We start from the raw sequence: 13,729 nt of genomic DNA, 5'->3' as shown, positions 1-13,729 counted from the left end.
CCTTAGTGCCTACCTCCTCCTCTCTGAGGGTATTGTGGACACTAACATGGAAACAAGCCCCCAGGATGCTGGTCAATACCCAAGTTTGGAAGAAGGCAAAAACCACAATTAGTGAAGCCAACTGGATTTTTCAGCGCATCTGATGATAGATCATATTTCTTCAGACTTGAAAGATTTATACCATATACTGTACACCTGGTGCATTCCAGATGAGAGAACTTTGTGTGCTCAGAAGTGAGCGGAAAGATGTGCTGCATTGAATTTTATTGATTTTCCTCTTTGCTTGTATAGTTTTATGATGTTCCATTTTCTCTTTCTCTTCGTTTGGAAAGTGTGGCCTCAGTTATTTATTTTTTCCCTCATCTTGCATTTAAAATGTATATGTAACACTGCATCAATTTTCATGGTTGTAGGTGAAAGATCTGGATGACTGTTCTGGCCAAGAAAAGATGGTCTAATGACAGAGGAGTTAATTCTCTTCCTTAAGAGCAATCCCCCAAGTTCACTCTCATTTAAATTTTCTCACATTTTTGAAATGCATTTATAATTTGTTTTTTCATCTCATCGCTTTCTGATTTTTAGCACTGAGATCTCACTTTCAGAGATTATATATTGATAGCTCTAAGTTCTTTCTCTGTATTCTATACCAGGCCCTTTGGTTGTGAACAATTTCCTTCTATAACTTCTTGATATAATTCATCTAGCAATAAGACTAAACATCTGAATTACATAATAGAAGCACGGATTTGTTGGTGGAACCTTGGTAATTGATGAGAATCAACTTTGCTACCAAACTGGCTTTTTCTCTGGTTTTTCCTCAGTTCACACTGTGTTTTTAATTAGAATATTATGCCTTTTGTGTTATAAGGTAACTTTCCCTCGATAATCTCAAAGTTTGGGATATGCTAACCAATTATATATTTAAAGCACGTTTGGGCTTATGGCCCATGGCACAGAGTTCAACCTCTAATCTTGGTAGTTCTTTTCAATATCTGGTGAGTTAATATGCTAGATTAGAGAATGACAGTATATGGGTCATTGCTGGCTCTAAGGCTAGAATCAAAGTAGCATCACTCTCCTTGTTAAAAAAAATGATTTGGGCACATTAAAAGAGGCCCAAAGAAGAAGTTCTTTTTGTCGACTGTTAATCATATGAGTTCCTGTCGAAGGTACTCATTATTATATCAGTATTCCCAGATTTCAGACATCCCCAGAACATTACCACACACTTTCTCTCATTACATACTACTCACAGTATTATAATTAGTTTTAACTTCATAACATTGCCATTTTTGTAGGTCAAAAATGAGTGACTATTGAGAATTTCAAATAATTCAACCTACTAGTTAATATTTTCTACTGATTTACTTCTTTAACTGACATATTATCCTTAATAGTAAAAAACAAAACAACAACAACAAAAAAAAAACAAGAATCACCACCACAGAAGAAAGCTTGTACCACTTGTAATAAATAGAATGTAACATCACAAACAAATGCAATAAAAGCAAAACAACAGAAAAGGGCAATGTCATTAAATTCTAGCTAGATACTGCAGCCTACCAAGTACTCAGAGCTGGAAATCTGCATTTCTGTGTTAAGAAGACAGATTAGCAAGTGAAAAGATGCCTTAAAATTAGCAAAAATCAAGCCAAGACTTTTTTCTTGAGATAGTCAGTATTAAAAGAAATTTTTAAAAGGAAGTAACTCTTTCTGTCTGTGATTTAATATTATTTAATTCCATACTCTGGTACCACATGTCCTACATTTGGGGAAATACCATGTTAGTTCATTTATTTTGCCCAGTTTTCTGTTTTGGATTTGGAGAGCATTTCTAAGCATGCAAGAAATGACACAGTTATTCATGTGCCAACATCTAGGGCTGAGTTAATTTCGTAAATGATGTCAAAGGAAGCAGCTGATATCTTCCAGACGGTCCACAATTTTCTTAACATAGTTTATCATAGCATATGGTTTAATTTTATATAATTTTTATTTATATTCTGTTTCTCTCTTCTAGTTTCTGTAAATTCAGAATCTTCTCTCCTCTCTGGGTTAGTGCTAACAAGTGAATAAACTAGGTAAAAGTACATATTTAAGTCAATGAGTACAGCAAAAGATGTGGAAAAAGTGATATTTCCAGAAGAAAAATTTAGTTGAATCCATTATCCTTTTTATAGTACTCAGGTTCTGAACTATTAAACTGGTATGCCACACACTGAAGGACATGCACTCATTGCTCACTTAAGCCCTCAATTAATTTACTGACTTCTTAAAATGGGACATTTTGGTTTCTAGAGGTATGTTTTAGTGTGCTAGTGAGAATGCAAAACCAGGAATTATATGAAAACCTCTTTCTCATTACTGATGTTACCATAGAAGAGTATTTAAAACACATACACACACACACACACACACACACATACACATGAATATGCATATATAAGCATTGATATTTCTGCAAGTAGTACAAAATTGTATGAATTTGAAAATAAAAGTGATAACTCACGCAAAAATTTTAAGTATTCTCCCACAAATGAGGGAGTATTGTTCCGAATCAACTCTCCTGATGTAAATAACCAATAAAAATGGACAAATTATATATACAAAAAAACAAACAGACAAGTAAAACTTTGAAAGTACTAGCAAGCTTATCAAGGCAGTGGGAACTTTCAGGTCCAAGATTTTGAAAATAAGAAAAATCCAGAGAAGTGAATCCCTAATCTGAAGCATTTTTCTTCTTGACTTCTTGCCAATTCTGAAAGTCAAAATGGTGGCTGAAGGCTGAGAAGCCTACCTAATCGTAGTAATAATGCAAAACATAAATAGAGCAATAATCAAGAGTGGAGCCAGATATCTAACATCTTCAATACTGATTGAGTGATTACTGAAATCACTAAGTGATTTTCCCTTAAAATAGCAGTGAGACAGAAGAAAATGTAAATATATAAGGAGGAATGCACTCTCATCCAAAATATCATTTTTACTATAACTTTTCTATGCAGTATCTGATGTAACCTGCTATATGGAAAGATAGTGTTTCACTGAAAATTGAAGAGGATAAAATGGGAAGTGGAAACAAATCCATAGAAAATGTACAGATTGAAGTTATTAGAAACAGACTTAAAAATATCTATGATTGCTAACTGTAAGAAAATATATGACAAGACAGGGAACTATTTCAGGCAAAATAAAAGTATAATTAAGAATAAAATAAAAAGTATAGAACTGAAAAAAAGTATAGAAAAATTGAAAGTAAGAACTCAGTGGAATGTTTCAGATTAAAGACAGTTGAAGAAAGAGTCAGTGAAATGGAAGACAAATCAAAAGAAAATCTACAAAAAAAAATAAAAAAGAAAATACACAAACTGAAGTGTGAAAAGACAAATGGACAGAAAACAGAAGAAACATTAGAAACCAGTGTGATGCAGTGAAAAATTCTAACATACATATATGTAATTGGAATATAAGAAGAAAAGGATGAAGAGATTTAAGTAGAGGCAATATTTGAATACATATGTCTAAGAATCTTGCAAAAGATATCACCCATAGGTGGGAAAAAAAATTGCAAACCTCAAACAGGATGAATGCAAAAAAAACCAAACACACACACATACACACACACACACACACACACACACACACACACTTAAACATATCATAGTAAAATTGTTGAAAGACAGCCAAAATGATAAAAGAAGATGGGGCAGGCGGATAACTGCACACCTAAAATTCAATATTTAGAAACTGATGCTTAAATAAAGTTAAGGTATTTTCTAACAAAGGAAATCCAACAGAATTGGCTGCCATCATCATCATCCAGTAAAGAGAATACTAAAAGTCAAACAGGAAAAAAGTTATCTCAAGAACAAATAAAAGGGAATAAAATGCCTATAAATGTTTATAAATACAAATGGACATTGACTATTTAAAATAATAATAAATAGGGGCGCCTGGGTGGCGCAGTCGGTTAAGCGTCCGACTTCAGCCAGGTCACGATCTCGCGGTCCGTGAGTTCGAGCCCCGCATCAGGCTCTGGGCTGATGGCTCAGAGCCTGGAGCCTGTTTCCGATTCTGTGTCTCCCTCTCTCTCTGCCCCTCCCCCGCTCATGCTCTGTCTCTCTCTGTCCCAAAAATAAATAAACGTTGAAAAAAAAAAATTTAAAAAAAAAAAAAAAAAAAAAAAAAAAAAATAAAATAATAATAAATAAAGTTGGCTGACACACATATAATATGACTTTAGTCCATATATATATATATATATATATATATATAATCTTCAGTAAATTGGATAATGGGAAGTACAATAATAAAAATATACCCTAAAAGTGGAGAAGGAGAGAGAGAGAGATATCAAAATTGGGACAAACAAAAACAAATGGTAAGATGGCAGATTTAAACCAAATATATTTATACTTACATGAAGTATAAATGGAGTAATATTAGGGAAATGTAAGAATTTTCAGACTAGATAATAGAAACTCAATTATATGAAGATATGCCTTAAATACAGGAATTCTGAATGATTGAAAGGTAAAGAATAGAAATGCTATACAATCTAAACATACAAATATCGGGCAAAGAAGGGATGAACATAAAAACATACATTTTAGATGTAAAGAAACATTTCATTGATAGAGTGATCAATTAATGAGAAAGATAAAATATTCTGAAACCCCACACCCAGTGAACTGCTTTAGAAAATACAGTAAAACTACACAGCACTAAGAGGAAATACACAAATCTATATCATAGCGAGAATTTTAACAGAACTCTACCATTAACAAAGAACTAATAGACAAAATAAATTGGGAAAGTATAAAAATATAGTTGGCCTAATTGACAAGTACAGAGCTCAAGAATTTCAGAATACACTTTACTTCAAATGCACATAGAACATTGACCAAAGTTTACCCTATGCTGGGTGGTACAACAAATGTCAAAGGATTGAAAACTTAAAGCTTTTCTCTAAAGTGGAAATAACTAGAAAACAATAAAAAAACTATAATTTCAAAATTCCCACCTATTTGGAAAATAAAGACATAAATTGCAACTTTTTCCCTGTAAATAGACTAATAATTTTATCAATAATAATGATAGCATTTATTGAGTACTTACTATAAGCCAGATACTATTTTAATTTTAGAAAATATATATGATATCTATAAGTAAAATTAACCATTCTGGGAGAAAAATAATGGGATAATTATGGGAAATAATAATAACTAATATTTATTTAACACTCAGCATTGCCTGGCATGGCTCCAAGAAATATTTTCATGAGTATTATCTAGAGGGAAGGGGGATAGATGAAATAGATGAAGGCAATTAAGAGATATGCACTTGCAGTTATAAAGTAAGTAAGTCACAAGGATGAAAGTACAGCATGGGGAATATAGTCAATAATATTGTAATAACTTGGTGTGATAATGGATGGTAACTATACTTATGGTGAGCATTTCATAATGTATATAATTGTCAACTCACTATGTTGTACACTTGAAACTAATGTAATATTATATGTCAACTATCCTTCAAATTAAAACCAAGAATGTAATAAAAGCATTATCACCTACAGTTTTGGATGAAAAATCCGAGGTTTAAGACGAAGGGAATTGATTTACTTAGAACAAGGTCGCCTGTGAGCGGCAAGATTGGTACCAGAACACAGGCTGCGTTATTGTAGATTTCACGTTCACATGTCAACTGTGCACACACCTAAAAATTGGCTGGTAAAACAAACAAACAAACAATAAAAACAACTTTTTTAAAGTTTATTTAATTTTGAGAGAGACAGAAAGAGAGACAGAGAGAGAGCACAAGGAGAGGAGAGGCAGAGAGAGAGGGACAGAGGATCTGAGGTGGGCTCCATGCTGACAGCAGAGAGCATGATGTGGGGCTAGAACTCATGAATCATGAGATCATGACCTGAGCCGAAGTTGGATGCTTAACTGACTGAGCCACCCAGGTGCCCCTGTCTGGTAAAATTTTAAATTGACTTCTTAGTTTTAAAATTAACAAAGCCATTTAAAATAAAATGTAGAAATACTAAGCAATATATACTGTATCCTGAATTAAAATAAACATAATGTTTAAAGGCAAAGCAGTAGAAGTAGTCACATCATCATCAATATAGGGAAATTTTGTTATGATCCTACCCTCCTCCCCCAACACACCACAATGTTAAACATTATGCCAGGAGTGCTTTCTAAAGTAAGTAAGCTAAAACATAATGTATGTTACAAATACTGAATATTTAAGCAGAATATCATTATTTGTAGATAGTATGATTGTATACCTCCAAAATAAAAGGAAAGCAAGTTAAAATTATTTGAATTAATAAGAATATTCATAACATGAATTATTATAAGATATTAGAAAGAACAAGGACTTTCCTATATACTAGTTTTAGCAGGTAGAAGATAGACTGAAGACAAAATATCCTAGTCAAATAGTGACAGAAACCATAAGTATCTAGAAACAAATGTTAACAAAAGATATATGATGCCCTTAGGAGGACGTTAACAACAACAACAACAAAATAATGAAAGACATGAAGAAGTTGATTAAATGAAAAAATATATAATTCTGAATTAACATATTTAATGCTAATCAAAACCCCAGTAGAATAATTTTCTTACTGGGAAAACTGTGTAAAGTTCTTCTGGAAAACATTCATAATTAGACAAAGCCAAGTTTAAAAAGGAGAAATAACAAAAGAAGATCTTCTTTACCAGATACTGAAATAGATGTTTCAAAGATGCAAAAATTAGGTATTTTCTAATTGCAGGGGTAAGCAATATATTACTAATTATTAAATTCTACTATATTAAAAACACCAGAAAAAGACAAATACATGTGCTAATTTAATATATGATAAATGTGAAACTAACAATGAATGATGCTGCATAACCACTTTGTTCTTTGGAATAGTTTACCCCTAACTCATAACTTAATGCCAAAATTTAAAAAATAGGAGTACAAAAAATTTATGTGTAAAGTATTTAATCACAACAGTGCTTTATCTATTAAAAAGGGCTTTATAATTCTGGAACATAAAGTATGACAATTACAGCAGAAATATAATAACTCAAATTAAAATAAAAGGCAAAAAATAATCATTCAAATTGACTACAAAAATTAAGTATTTCTTTTTTTGGAAACAACATTTGAATCAGAGTCAAAATAAAAAAGCAAGTTTTCATTTTTCAAATCTTTACCCATTAAGCACAGTTCATTATTTATATTTATATATTAATGAAAAATGCATAGCCACACTCAAAAATTCAATACTCTTGCAACAGAAGCCTATCGTGGAAAAGAAAAACTAAAGTTTTCGGTGTGCTGGCCGCAGGGTGTAGGAGAATGCTGAAATGTCAGAAATTTGGACTTCTGTTTGTGTTGGGGACTATACCAAGTCACAACGCTTGAGATCGGTGGCCTGGGTTTGGCTCCCCTGTTCAATAATTGAAACTAAAAATTTAGTGGTACTACTAGTCTTAAGTACCACATGTTTAAGCACCATTTCTAAACAGAAGCAGATAGCCCAGAAGCCAAGACCTCGGTCAAGCTGCCTGCTGTCTTCAGCCATTGACTCTGAATACTTCTCATCACTGTAAGACACGGTCTTACAGACGGGGATGTGACACCTCGTTTTTGACTGAGGCTACGGGAACACCACCATACGAACCTGTGGAATTTCTATAAAGGGGAGGCTAGATAGAGACAAAGGAGTAATAACAAGAGTCTCACATAAGTTTAGAAATTAAATTTTGAAGTTTAAAAAAAATTTTGAAGCTGAGAAAAATGTCAGGAATTAAAATCACTTCCAATCATAAAAATAAAAAAGTCTTTTATTTTATTTTATTTTTTTAAAACTTACATCCAGGGGCGCCTGGGTGGCGCAGTCGGTTAAGCGTCCGACTTCAGCCAGGTCATGATCTCGCGGTCCGTGAGTTCGAGCCCTGCGTCGGGCTCTGGGCTGATGGCTTGGAGCCTGGAGCCTGTTTCCGGTTCTGTGTCTCCCTCTCTCTCTGCCCCTCCCCCGTTCATGCTCTGTCTCTCTCTGTCCCAAAAATAAATAAACGTTGAAAAAAAAAATTAAAAAAAAAAAACAACTTACATCCAAATTAGTTAGCATGTAGGGCAACAGTGGTTTCAGGAGTAGATTCCTTAATGCCCCTCACCCATTTAGTCCCTCCCCCCTCCCGCAGCCCCTCCAGTAACCCTCAGTTTGTTCTCCATATTTATGAGTCTCTTCTGTTTTGTCCTCCTCCCTGTTTTTATATTATTTTTGTTTCCTTTCCCTTATGTTCACCTGTTTTGTCTCTTCAAGTCCTCATATGAGTGATGTCACATGATTTTTGTCTTTCTCTGACTAATTTCACTTAGCATAATACCCTCCAGTTCCATCGTCGTAGTTGCAAATGGCACGATTTCATTCTTTTTGATTAAAGCCATCTTTTTTAAAAATTTTTTAATGTTTATTTATTTTTGAGAGAGAGAGAGAGAGAGTGTGTGTGTGTGTGTGAGCAGGGGAGGGGCAGAGAGAGAGGGAGACAGAGAATCCGAAGCAGGCTCCAGGCTCTGAGCTGTCAGCACAGAGTCTGATGTGGGGCTGGAACTGACGAACTGGGAGATCATGACCTGAGCTGAAGCTGGATGCTTAACCTACTGAGCCACCCAGGCCCCCCTAAAAAGCAATCTTAAAATGCCTTAAAAATAAATACATTAAGATACCCCCTTGTGGGAATGCAAACGGGTGCAGCCACTTCAGAAAACAGTGTGGAGGTTCCTCAAAAAGTTAAAAATAGAACTACCCTATGATCCAGCAATGTCACTACTACATATTTACCCAAAGAACACCAATATACAGATTTGAAGGGGTACATGCACCCCGATGTTTGTAGCAGCATTATCTGCAATAGCCAAATCATGAGAGCAGCCGAAGTGTCCATCAACTGATGAATGGATGAAGAAGTTGTGGTGTATACATATACCACATGATTTCACTCATGTAGAATTTAAAAAGCAAGACCCATGAGCAAAGGGGAAAAAGACAGAGAGAGGCAAACCAAAACACTGACACTTAACTATAGAGAACAAACTGGTGGTTACCAGAGGGGAGGTGGGTGGGGAGATGGGTGACAGGTGATAGGGGTTAAGGAGGGCACCTGTGATGAGCACCAGGTGTTGTATGGAAGTGTTGAGTCACTATATTGTACAATTGAAACTAATATTAGACTGTATATTAAGTAACGCGAATTTAAATCAAAACTTAAAAAATACTGCGTATTGTCTGTAAAATCACAATATTCAAGAAATCCCCAAAGAAAGAAACGTATCTCAAAAGAAAAAAAAAATGATATAACAAAGCCATGATACAGGTGAATTATGAATGAGTATAAACAAAAATATTAAAATGGAAATATCATCATTGAAATTTTAAAGATCTCAATCTAGTGCATCAATTCTAGTTTGACACAAAGAGAAATTTAATCAAAAGAAATATGATTGAAATGAAAGTATTGAAGAATTTATTTAAAAGCCAAATCAGGGGGCGCCTGGGTGGCTCAGTCGGTTGAGCGTCCGACTTCAGCTCAGGTCATGATCTCACAGGTTGTGAGTTCGAGCCCCGCGTCAGGCTCTGTGCTGACAGCTTGGAGCCTGGAGTCTGCTTCAGATTCTGTGCCCCATCCCTCTCTGCCCCAACCCACTTGCATTCTGTCTCTGTCTCTCTCAAAAGTAAATAAACATTAAAAAAAATTAAAGAATAAATAAAAAATAAAAGCCAAATCAGAAAGATAAAGAAAGGAAAATCTGTATGAGTAGCTTAAAAATACTGAGGACAAAGCAATAAAATCAGCTTGTAATACAAATAAACGGTACCTACCCAAATTACTGGGTTCAGATATTGTTATAGGCTATTCTTATTAGAAGTTTAAATAAAAGATTATCCTCTTTTTAAATAAAATATATCACAGACTAGGCAAAAGGGTAAACTCTTTTATAAGTTAGTATAACTTACAGATATCAAAACCAGTCAGGGGCCGTAAATGGAAATATACAGAGAGAAAGACAAACCACATTTATAAATACAGTGTCAAGAATCCTACATACACTGTTAGTAAATCATACCCAGAAGTGTATACAACGTATTAAACAGTTGTATACAGAAGAAAATTTCCTTCACTTGGTGAAAAATATCTCTGAAAAGAATATTACAAATATCACACTTAATGGTTATTAAAGTCAGGAATAAGATTTAAAAAAAACATCTTTTCTGATCATTACTATTAAACTGAGTTTCTAGGCAATGCAATTAGGAAAGAAACACAGATAAACTGTATAATAGTTGAAACGAAGCAACAATATATATGTTACACAAGATATGATTGCAAACATAAAATCTAAAAGAATCTTCAAACTATCATAATAGTTTTTAATCACCCCATTTTTCTTGGAGTTTTAGGTATATAATCATATTATTTACAAATTGGGATAGCTTTACTTCATATTTTGCGTTTTCTATACTTTTAAATTATTTGTCTTGACTAACAGAGTCGGTGAATAACTCCAGAACAATACTATATGACAATGCAAGGGGACACCCAATGTTTTCTGTCCGACATTAATGTGAGTGCTGAGCATTTCTTTTTTTCTTTTTTTAATGTTTATTTGCTTTTGAGAGAGAGAGGGGGGCAGAGAGAGAGAGAGAGAGAGAGAGAGAGAGAGAGAGAACACAAGTCGGGGAGGGGCAGAGAGAGAGGAAGACACAGAATCCGAAGTGGGATCCAGGCTCTGAGCTGTCAGCACAGAGCCCCACTGGGGCTTGAACTCACCAGCAGTGAGATCGTGACCTGAGCTGAAGTCAGTTGCTCAACCGACTGAGGTACCCAGGTGCCCCAGCTGCTGGTATTTCTTATTTAAACATGTTGCTGCAGATGTTATGTTTTATTAATTACGGTAACCTTCTCATTACCAAATCCAACACCCTTTTCCTTCTCTTCTTTCCCAGTCTCAATTCTCCTGACGATGTTTGAAATGTTTTGCCAGCTACTTTTTTGTACTTATTGGGGTCACCAAGGACCCAAGAAATCATAGTTCACTTTCCCACCCAGATTTTTAAAAAATAAAAAATTTGAAAGATATGATGGATTGATATCAAAATACTAAAATTGATAAAGACTAATTACGAGAGCCAAATGGTCCTATTCACTGAATTCCAGAAATCACTTACCAATGTAGCCACATCCCACGTAGGCCCAGAACAGGCCACACATGTGGGCAGGTAAGGCTTGCAGCCCGGAGAACCAAAGAGGAGCTTGTGCAGGCGAGCTTGTGCGGGAGCTTGTCCTCCCAGCAAGTATGAGCAAGGGTAGAAGGAAGCCAGGGACAGGTGGGGAAAACCTTCTGTATTGGTTTGCTGCTGCTGCAACAAATCCCTACACACTTAACAACATAAATTTATGATGTTACCGGTCTGAAAGTCAGAGTCTCAAGTGAATATCATGGGGCTAAAATCAAGATATCATCAGGGTTGCATTCCTTCTAGAGGAAGGCTCTAGGAGATCATCTTTTTTCTTGTCTTCCTCATCAGAAGATACAGCACTCCTTGACTCATGGCCCCCAGCTAGCAATTGCATCATACAACCTCTGCACCTGTCCTGTATCCTCTCTGACTCTGACACTGGCTTTCCCACCTCTCCCTTGCACTTATAAGGATGTTTGTGATCGTAGTAGGCTCACCCAGATAATCGAGGACAATCTTCCCATCTCACGATCCTTAACTGAATCACTTGAAAAGTCCCTTTTGCTCCGCAAGGTTACATCGCCATGTGTTCTGAGGTTTAATAGGCGAGCATCTTTGGGGGGAGGGGGATATTATTCTGCTTACCACAATTTAATTTTATGGAAACCAGGAGGGGGGTAGTGGACAAGATGGACTCTTCCCTAAAATTCCCCAGTTCTGTTTGCCCACCATGCTTAATCCTTCAACCTTTGGTCAGTTAAAGATGTGGCTGTCTGCTGAGCAGAAGAGGTTTGGTCTCTGTCAGGATTATTCTGTTCTCATCCCCAAAAGGTTGCTCTTCCAATGACAAGCAGAACTCTTTGGGGTTTTATCCTTGAGCTAGCTGTGAGCAGTTCAGACTGTCCTTATAAAATTATGGAATGGGTCAGAATTATATGTTATAGAATCAATTCAAAGCCAGTCATTAATCAGAGCTGAAAATCCATTTCCTGTCCTATTTCTCATCTCAATTTTGGGCCAGTCTTATTGTTCAATGGAGCATATCATAAATTCATCAATCAGATTAGGTGACAACAATTAAGATTCTTCAATAGTGAAATAAACAAGCAGGGCACAATAGTACAACTTCAGAACCAGAATTTTCTCAGTCTGAATCTAAACCTCACCTCATTAATAAATTTATCAAGAGAAATAAAACTACAAATATACCAACCCCTTGCAAAGTAAAGTCAAAGACCAAAAATAATGAAATCAAAAATCTAATTTTCTTTGTGTGTTTAAAACTCAAAGAATTTTGTTCTCCACAGTTTTATATTCTGTACAGTTTCAGCCAAAGATATTTTAAGTGGCTGGTGGCACTGAGATTTTAACAGCAGCTGTAACCTGGACTGTCTTTCCAAAAGATCTGTGTACTTTTCTTCAGAGTCTCAGAAGATGGGTTAACTTACTTCCAAGGCTCTGATGTTTCTAACCTTTTAAAGATTACAGAGCATTAATGGGACACATGAGATTTCCACAGCACTGGCCTCACATCATCACATTGAGGAATGAGCCAGTCTTCTTCCTCAAGGGCAGTTATCCTAAGCAAAACCATTTTCGAAGAACCTAGATCTGTGTTGCCATCTGTGTTGGTGGCATTGGGGTAAGGACTATTGATGGAGAAAACCTGGGTGTCAGAATCATGGGCATCACTGAATCCTGGTTAGTCATCTTTTTCTGGAATACATAATCTGTAAACTTAAACTCGGATTGCAGACATCTCTGGGCAAAAGATTAATTTTAGCACTTGCAATTTACCCTATATGTGATGGGAGTAGACATACATGTTTGCATAATGTATCTTCTCCCAGAGAATCTCATGTTCCTGTTTTGTTTTGTCTACCTTTCAATTTTTTTTTCTTTCAAAATTCAGCAATTTGCAATGTTGACAGCTTCAATCTCCAAGGATGTATCTGGAGTGTCTTTCTTTTTCATCTAGCCTATCCGCATCTCTCATCATCTGCATCATTTTTATTACCTTATGTTTTTATTTTCCTGCATGGACATTTCCAATGATATTCTGACCACTTTCCCATAAGCAGACCTATTCCATTCTGTTTTCATCATTTCTTGCTAAGGAATTATTTAGGTATAAGGCACCCGGCTCTTAGGGGAGGTTTCTCCTTCTTAAGTAATTAACCAATTCAGGGTCAATACAAGAACCATTGGTGGGATGTAACTGTTGAGTCCATGGACAGAGCACATCTCCCTCTGGTTCTTTCTCCTTGCCAACTATGAAAAGCACTGTCCAAGGGCTTTCCATTCATCATCTTTATTTTTTGCTACTGATAACCCATATAACCCTAAAGCTTTCATCACTACCTTTATTCAAATTTATCTTTCTTGCTCAGACCATCCATTTATGCTCCAATAGTGTAATTTTAATTTTATAGTGGACATATACCCTTGGGTCCCTTACCATCACCTTAAATTCAACAT

This window comes from Lynx rufus, unplaced genomic scaffold, assembly GCF_022079265.1.
Source record: "Lynx rufus isolate CCGP_SWC_20201006 ecotype Redwood Valley unplaced genomic scaffold, mLynRuf1.p SCAF_3, whole genome shotgun sequence".
NCBI lineage: Eukaryota > Metazoa > Chordata > Mammalia > Carnivora > Felidae > Lynx > Lynx rufus.
The sequence above is the reverse complement of the archived record's forward strand: the minus strand, read 5'-3'. Positions refer to the sequence as shown.